Source organism: Lactuca saligna, chromosome 5 (assembly GCF_052625555.1).
Source record: "Lactuca saligna cultivar CGN05327 chromosome 5, ASM5262555v1, whole genome shotgun sequence".
NCBI classification, from domain to species: Eukaryota; Viridiplantae; Streptophyta; class Magnoliopsida; order Asterales; family Asteraceae; genus Lactuca; species Lactuca saligna.
Genome location: NC_136421.1, coordinates 78,788,974 through 78,798,195, shown reverse-complemented (window position 1 = coordinate 78,798,195; position 9,222 = coordinate 78,788,974). Strand labels below are relative to the sequence as shown.

At 46.6% G+C, this 9,222-nt stretch overlaps 1 pseudogene across 1 annotated transcript in view; it reads left to right on the top strand.

Moving 5' to 3' along the window:
* The window catches only part of LOC145045456 (uncharacterized), a 31,232-nt pseudogene continuing 22,010 nt past the window's right edge, over window positions 1-9,222 (top strand). The window contains exon 1 of the transcript XR_013681832.1: window positions 1-304. The product of XR_013681832.1 is annotated as an uncharacterized LOC145045456 (transcript). The remainder of the gene's footprint in view (window positions 305-9,222) is intronic.

Genomic DNA, 9,222 nt, shown 5'->3' with positions numbered 1-9,222 from the left:
ATGGTTACACCGGAGACTAAGAAGATAGAAAGGTACATCTGGGGTTTATCTACCCCGATTCAAGGAGATGTACTGTCTTCTAAACCAACTACATTCGATAGCGCCAAACGTCTGGCCCAGCGACTCATTGACCATGGAGTCCGCCATGGTGTAGTAGTCCCTGTTCCCGAGCCATCAAGGGGAGGAGACTACAAACTAAATTCAGGGAAAAAGAGGAAGGAACGAACAACCCAAGAAACCCCACAGGAGCAAAAAATGGGTACTATATACGCCGCCATAACACCTGCTATTCCAGCACCTGCCAGTCGATATGCTGGAACTCTCCTGAAGTGTGGAAAGTGTAACTACCACCACACCGGAGTATGTCAGGAAATGCATTGCCTGAATTGCCACAGGAAAGGGCACACTGCTCGGTTCTGAAGGGCACCAACACAACCGATCTCCCAAGTCCTTGGAGTAGAAATAAACCAGGCCTGCTATGTGTAACACCGTAAAATTTAAGACAATTTTTCTCATTTTAAAACACATTTACCAAACACATTTATTAATAAAATCTCATTATATATCTTCGTTTCACAAAATATTTTCCAAGATCAAAATACATAAAATCCCATGCATGTGTACGAATCATGCCGGCGCCTTCCCGCGATCATCACTAGTACCTGAAACACATAACACATAACACTGTAAGCATAAAGCTTAGAGAGTTCCCCAAAATATTGTACGTAACACATACTAGCCACTCGAGGCTATAAATCTATGGGCCCTTGGGCCCTAACTCTGTGGACCCTCTGGTCCTAGCTTTGTGAACCTTCCGGTTCTATCTCTAATATACTCTGATATACACATGGCATAAATCACATAGAAATAATGCACTGTAACACAACACATAAGTAGCATACACTAACTCTGCCACATAACTCTAATTACCACTCAAGGTAAACTATAGTGAGAAGACTCACCTCAGATGTCTCGGTAAATCTCTGACTCGGTAAAATACGATCTAGCCTCTGCCTAATCACATAAAGTAATACTCTCATAAATATAACTCTCAGGACTAGACTCAACCCTCTCTTGGCACCCTCAGAAGGGTAAAAGATCATTTTACCCCTCTTTTGGCTCAAAGGCCCTCCTTGTTTACCAAACCCTAAAAGTCAACCAAAGTCAACGGTCAAACTTTGACCCGACTCATCGAATGCACTTGGGCAACTCGACCAGTCTACACGTGTCCACTAACTCTCTAGTCCAGTTTGGCATGTCGAGTCCATCCCCTTGCTCGATGAGTCACACCTGGCATGAATCGCGGGGCCACCCCGACTCAACTCACCGAGTCTCAAGATTAACTCGGCGAGTTCCGCCTTGAACCCCAGTCCTCTAATCCCTCTTTGACTCACTGAGTTATTCCCCCAACTTAGCAAGTTTACTCACTGAGTGATTTACGGGAAACCCTAGCGCTACTCGCCGATTCTGACCTTGGACTCGGCGAGTTCATGCCATGCACAAACTCAATTGACCTCCTAAGGTCAGATCTGTTCCTTTGGTCCATAGATCTGACGTTCCCAAGCCTGATAAACACGTAAAGCTCGAATCTTACCACTCATGGGACGTCTCGAAGGTTTCACTTGGTGATTTAGCCCCAAAAATAACATCCTAAGCTCAACACATCTATAGCTCAACATAAAGCAAGCTGAGATAAGCTCTTTAGACCACTATGGGTCCAGACCTAAGTCTCAAAGTAAATAGGGGCCATATTCTCACAATTTCTTCCATTAAAGGACATGAAAACTCTACATCTATGGATTCCTCCAAAAAAATAGATAAAGGTGCGATATAGTACCTCAAAGATGAAGTCTTTAGCTCGAAATCCACATATGCACCACCTCCTTGGTCTCCTCTAAGCTGGAAACACCTCCTTCTTGCAAGAATCAACCACAAAGATCAAGAAATGGCTCCTTTCCTCTCACAATCACTCTAGCTCTTTTAGGGTTTCTCTCTAGGGTTTGGTAGCCTCAAATAACAGCCCTAAAGGCCTTTAAATAGGTCCCAAACTCTGGAAATTAGGGTTTCATTAAACAGCATGGACTTGCTGAGTCCACTCATCGACTCCTCGAGTCCAGTCATGAACCCGGATAAGAATCCGCGACCCTACTTGGCGAGTCTAAGCGCCAACTCGTCGAGTCCCTCCACAAACTCCAAAATAAAAGAATAAAATAATATACTTGGGAATCCGGATGTTACAATTCTCCCCCACTAGAATCAGACTTCGCCCTCGAAGTCTCACTCTACAAAGAACTCTGGATGCTGCTCTCGCATCTTGCGCTCCGGCTCCCAAGTCAGCTCTGACCCTTTAAGATACTGCCACTGGACTTGTACCAGAGGCACTTCCTTGTTCCTCAGAACCTTGAACTTCTGATCTCTAATTGCCACTGGTCTCTCAACATAGTTCAGGCTCACATCCACCTGAATATCCTCTAATGGTACCACTGCTGACTCGTCGGCAATGCAATTTCTCAGCTGTGACACATTAAAGGTGTCATGAATCTGACCCAACTCCGCAGGTAGTTCCAAACGGTAGGCTACCCTGCTTACTCTCGCAATCACCCTGAAAGGACCAATATATCAGAGCCCCAACTTGCCCCTCTTACTAAATCATATCACTCCTTTCCAAGGAGAGACCTTCAGGAGGACGAAGTCGCCGACCTGAAACTCGAGCTCGGACCGGTGCCTGTCCGCATAACTCTTCTGACGACTCTGAGCGGTCAACAACCTCTGTCTGACCTGCTGTATCTGCTCAGTCATCTGAAGCACGGTCTCTGTACTACCCATCACACGTTGCCCTACCTCTCCCTAGCAACTGGGGGTCCGACACCTCCTCCCATACAACAGCTCAAAGGGTGGCATACCAATGCTCGAATGATGGCTATTGTTGTAGGAATACTCTGCCAAGGGAAAATACGTGTTCCAACTCCCGCCGAAATCCAACACACATGCTCAAAGCATGTCCTCGAGCATCTGAATCGTCCGCTCGCTCTGCCCACCAGTCTGTGGGTGATATGCGGTACTAAAATGAAGCCTCGTACCCAATTCCTCATGAAATTTCTTCCAGAATCTGGAAGTGAAACGCAAATATTGATCTCAGACAATCGAGATCGGTACTCCATGCCGCGATACCACCTCCCTCACGTACATCTCTGCAACCTCTCTACGGAAGAGCTCTCACTGATAGCAAGGAAATGAGCGCTCTTCGTTAATCTATCTACAATCACCCAAATTGCATCGACGCCCCTCGCAGTCCTCGGCAATTTGGTGATAAAATCCATAGTAATTTGTTCCCACTTCCACTCGGGAACCTCTAACAGCTGCAACTTACCATGCGGTCTCTAGTGCTTGGCCTTAACCCTACGATAGGTTAGGCACCTCTCAACGAACCATGCGGCATCCCTCTTCATACAGGGCCACCAATACTCCTTCTTCAGGTCCAAATACATCTTAGTGGCCCTAGGATGGATCGAGAACTTCGATCGATGTGCCTCTTCCATCAAAATGGTACACGTCCCGCCCACAAACGGTACCCAAATCCGATCCTGAAATGTCATAAGCCCCTAGCTATTAGTATCGAACTCCGATACCTGCCCGATAATTCTCTCCCTCTTTTGGTTTTCTGGTCTCACAGCCTCAGCCGGGGCCCCTCGAATGGTGTCCAACACCGGAGTCATCACCGTCAATCTCATGCAAACGTCCCACAGCGGGGCGCTTTCTGCCCTACGGCTCAGGGCATCGGCTACCACATTAGCCTTACCTGGTTGGTACAGGATCTCGCAATCATAATCCGTAGTGGGGCGCTTTCTGCCCTACAGTACAGGATCTCGCAATCATCTCCCCTATCGCATATTCAGGTTGGGCTTATCCATCAAGTACTTCAGGCTCTTGTGAGGCATGTATATGGTACACCGGACCCCATATAGATAGTGACGACAGATCTTGAGAGCAAACACTACTGCTCCCAACTCTAGATCGTGGATGGGATACCTCGTCTCATGAGGCTTCAGCTGCCTCGATGCGTATGCTATCACGTGCCCCCTCTGCATAAGCACCACTCTCAACCCTGATATCGACGTGTCACAATATACCATGAAGTCCTCCATTCCCTCCAGATGGACTAACACCAGGGCTTCACATAGCCTTTAGCAAAGTGTCTCGAAGGAGGCCTGTTGCTCTGGTCCCCAAGAGAAAGCAACACCTTTTTGGGTCAACTTGGTGAGTGGCACGGTGATCTTGGAGAAATCCCTGATAAATCTCCAGTAATAGCTTGCCAATCCTAGGAAACTCCTGATCTCTGTAGGTGACCTCGGCGCCTCCTAACTCATGACCGCCTCAATCTTGGCTGGATCAACCATTATCCCTTTCTGGTTAATGAAATGCCCAAGGAACTGGACCTCTCGTAACCAGAAATCACACTTGGAGAATTTGGCATAAAGCCTCTCTGATCTCAAAACTCCGAGGATCTCTCTCAAATGTTCCTCATGCTGCTCTCTGGATCTCGAATACACCAATATGTCGTCAATGAACACGATCACCGAGCGATCCAACATCGGCCTACACACTCTGTTCATGAGATCCATGAACACCGCCGGTGCATTGGTGAGCCCGAAAGGAATCATCACGAACTCGTAATGCCCGTAACGAGTCCTGAATGCTGTCTTCTGGATGTCCTCATCTCGCACCCTCACCTGATGATATCCAGACCTCAAATAGATCTTGGAGCACTAAGATGCTCCCAGTAACTAATCGAACAAATCTTCGATCCTCGGTAACAGGTAACGGTTCTTGACCGTCAGCTTGTTCAAGTCCCTGTAATCAATGCACATCCGGTGTGAGCCATCCTTTTTCTTAACAAAAAGGAATGGTGCTCCCCACGGTGAACTGCTCGACCAAATAAACCCCTTCCCCAGCAGCTCCTGAAGCTGTGAGGATAACTCCTACATCTCTGGAGGCGCATGGCGATAGGGCGCCTTGGTGATAGGCACAACCCCTGGAACTAAATCGATACTGAACTCAACCTGCCTCTCGGGAGGCACACCCGGTAACTCCTCCGAAAATACATCCGGGAACTCACGCACTATCGGAACCTCATCTACCGACCTCGGTCTCTCTGAATCAACCCTCGTATCCATCACATACGCTACAAATCCCTTACAGCCCTGCTGTAGACTCTTCCTTGCTCTAGCGGCTGAACAAAATGCCGACCCAGAACGCATACCCTCGTCGTATATTGTAAGAACTCCCCCACTAGGGTCTCGTATGGTCACCAGTTGGCTCTCGCAGTCGATAACCGCTCCAAATTTGCTCAACCAGTCGATGCCCATGATGACACAGAGATCTCCCATCGCAATAGGAACTAGATCAATCGGAAACTCAACGCCCAAAATCTCGAGTACACACCCTCGGATCACCTCGGTGGCATATACCGCTCACTCGTCGGCTATGGAAACTCTCAGGGGTCGACTCAACGCCTCTTCACTAATACTGATGTGCTGACTAAAAGTCAAAGATACAAAAGACCAACTCGTCCCCGAATTAAATAACACCAAGGCAGGTACATAACTCACAAGAAAGTACCTACACATATCATAATATAAGCACAATATCTAAATATAAAAGTAAATAGATGAAAGAATACATACTAGCCATGACATTGGGCGCTCCACGGACCTTTTCCGCAGTCAACTGGAAGGATCTCCCTTGTGCCTTCGGTGCCTTGGCCTTCACGGGCCGACTGTCTGTTGCTCTCACCGCAACAGGGGCAAACCACTGAGATGCTCCCTGAGCTGTCCCTCAGAACTGTGGAGACTCTGCCTTCCGGTGTCTGGTCTGGTTGCAGTGAAAACATACTGCAAACCTCTTGGGGCAATCCTTGACCATATTCCCCTCCTTTCCACATTTGTAGCAAGACCCTGCTCTGCACACCCCATCGTGACTCTTGCCGAACTTGCCACAAGTGCAGCCCTTCTGGCTCCCAGATGTCGAATCAGTGGGCTTAGCCCGCTTAGCTGCCGGCTGAGACTGTGCCGATCGCCGATCCCTCCCCTGAGACTCAGCCTCCTCCCTAGCCTGGGTCTCCAGCTCTATCTCCCTCTTCCGGGCATTTTCCTGAAGCTCAACAAAAATCCGGTACGTTGACTTCGCCACAAACTCCCGTATATCCCTCCTCAAAACACTCAGATAGTGGCTCATACGTGCTTGCTTGGAGGACATGTGCTCCAGGAAAAACATCGCCCGCTCTTGGAACTTCCTTGTAATCACTATGACAAAATCAGTACCCTGCTTGAGGGTTAGAAACTCCTGGGCCAAACGCTCTCTCTCCACCTGGGAAACGTTCTCATCTTGGAACATAGTAGTAAACCTCTGCCAGGTCACTGCAGTAAGCTCAGCGGGCGAATAATGCGTCGTCACAAACTTCCACCAGTCCTTCGCTCCCAAGCGAAGTTGGTTCAGCACGAACCAGACTCTCAAATGCTCAGGAGATGAGCAAGTAAAGAAACACCCCTCTATGTATGATATCCACCTCATCGCTGCAATCGGGTCCTGGGTCCCATCGAAATCTAGTGGTTTCGTGTTGCTGAATTCTCGGAACAGCAACGCATCATGACCCTCTGGCCTCGTCGCATTTATAGCTGCAGTGGCCGCAGCAACAGAAGCCTCAGAAAGAGCAGTGTATCTCTCATCGAATGTCTCTATCAGGGTGGTCTTGATAGACCCGAACATCTCTTGAATCTCATTGCGAATGGATGCAGCCACCTCATCATGTGTCATCTGGCGGAGCTCCTCGTCGCTCACACCCCCTCTACTGGTCCCTGGTCTGTGGTGTGTCCCTACCATGATGCCTCTCTGAAATACAACATAAGATATCAATAATTCGCTCGGGTGTACACACACTCAATATCCCAATCCTACTTGATCTTTGGTACCCTAAGGATTCTTACTTGGACTGCACACTGACCCAGTATCTTCAGTAGTATGGGTGCAATACTACCGTCCATACTGCATCAGCATTGTTCCCAAGTCCTCCTCCCAGAGTCCCAAATCCCAGGTACGCTACTCTCTCTAATCATGTGCTACTCACTAGCAGATCTCTTATAAGCTCCTCGCTGCTATCTAAACACTCTCAAGCATCTCTAGTAGCAAAACCCCTAGACTAAGGTATCATATATCAGGCCACTCTAGTCCTAATAAGAATACCTAGTATACTCTAGCATGCATAACATAATTCATCATATATCATAGCATAACCTATCTTTTAACACTTATTGTAAGGGTATTTTGGGAAATCACCGTTCGGGTGCTGGCTGATCGTACACATGGCTCTGCTCTGTTTGCCTCAAATTTACTTTTACTCTTTAAAAGAAATTACTTTATTATCAAAATTTTCTTCAAATCCTCAATTTGAGTTCAGATACTCCCGAAGATGCATCCGAATCCCTCAAACTAAGGCTCTGATACAAAATTGTAACACCGTAAAATTTAAGACAATTTTTCTCATTTTAAAACACATTTTCCAAACACATTTGTTAACAAAATCTCATTGTATCATATCTTCGTTTCACAAAATATTTTCCAAGATCAAAATACATAAAATCCCATGCGTGTGTACGAATCATGCCAACGCCTTCCCGTGATCATCACTGGTACCTGAAACACATAACACATAACACTGTAAGCATAAAGCTTATTGAGTTCCCTAAAATACCATACATAACACATACTAGCCACTCGAGGCTATAACTCTATGGGCCTTTGGGCCCTAACTATGTGGACCCTCTGGTCCTAGCTCAGTGAACCTTCCGGTTCTATCTCTGATATACTCTGATATACACATGGCATAAATCACATAGAAATAATGCAGTGCAACACAACACATAAGTAGCATATAATAAGTCTATCACATAACTCTAATTACCACTCAAGGTAAAGTATAGTTAGAAAACTCACCTCAGATGTGTCGGTAAATCTCTGACTCGGTAAAAATACGATCTAGCCTCCACCTAATCACATAAAGTAATACTCTCATAAATATAACTCTCAGGACTAGACCAACCGTCTCTTGGCACCCTCACAAGGGTAAAAGACCATTTTACCCATCTTTTGGCTCAAAGGCCCTCCTTGTTAACCAAACCCTAAAAGTCAACCAAATTCAATGGTCAAACTTTGACCCAACTAGTCGAGTGCACTTGGGCAACTCGGCGAGTCTACATGTATCCACTAACTCTCTAGTCTAGTTTGGCATGTCGAGTCCATCCCCTTGCTCGATGAGTCACACCTGGCATGAATTGTGGGGCCACCTGACTCAACTCACCGAGTCTCAAGATCAACTCGGTGAGTTCTGCCTTGAACCCCAGTCCTCTAATCCCTCTCTGACTCATTGAGTTATTCCCCCAACTCGGCAAGTCTACTCACTCAGTGATTTACGGGAAACCCAGACCTTACTCGCCGAGTCAGACCTTGGACTCGGTGAGTTCATGCCATGCACAAACTTAATTGACCTCCTGAGGTCAGATCTATTCCTTTGGTCCATAGATCTGGCCTTTCCAATCATGATAAACACGTAAAGCTCAAATCTTGACACTCATGGGACATCTAGAAGGTTTCACTTGGTGATTTAGCCCCAAAAATAACATCCTAAGCTCAACACATCTATAGCTCAACATAAATCAAGCTGAGATAAGCTCTTTAGACCACTATGGGTCCAGATGAGAAGTATCAAAGCGAATAGGGGCCATATTCTCACAATTTCTTCCATTAAAGGACATGAAAACTCTACATCTATGGATTCCTCGAACAAAACAGTTAAAGGGGCGATATAGTACCTCAAAGATGAAGTCTTTAGCTCGAAATCCATAGATGCACCACCTCCTTGGTCTCCACTAAGCTGGAAACACCTCCTTCTTGCAAGAATCAACCACAAAGATCAAGAAATGGCTCCTTTCCTCTCACAATCGCTCTAGCTCTTTTAGGGTTTCTCTCTGGGGTTTGGTAGCCGCAAATGACGGAACTAAGGGCCTTTAAATAGGTCCCAACCTTTGGAAATTAGGGTTTCATTAAATAGTGTGGACTCGCCGAGTCCAGTCATGAACCCAGATGAGAATCCGCGACCCTACTTGGCGAGTCTAAGCACCAATTCGCCGAGTCCATCCACAAACTCCAAAATAAAAAAAATATATATAT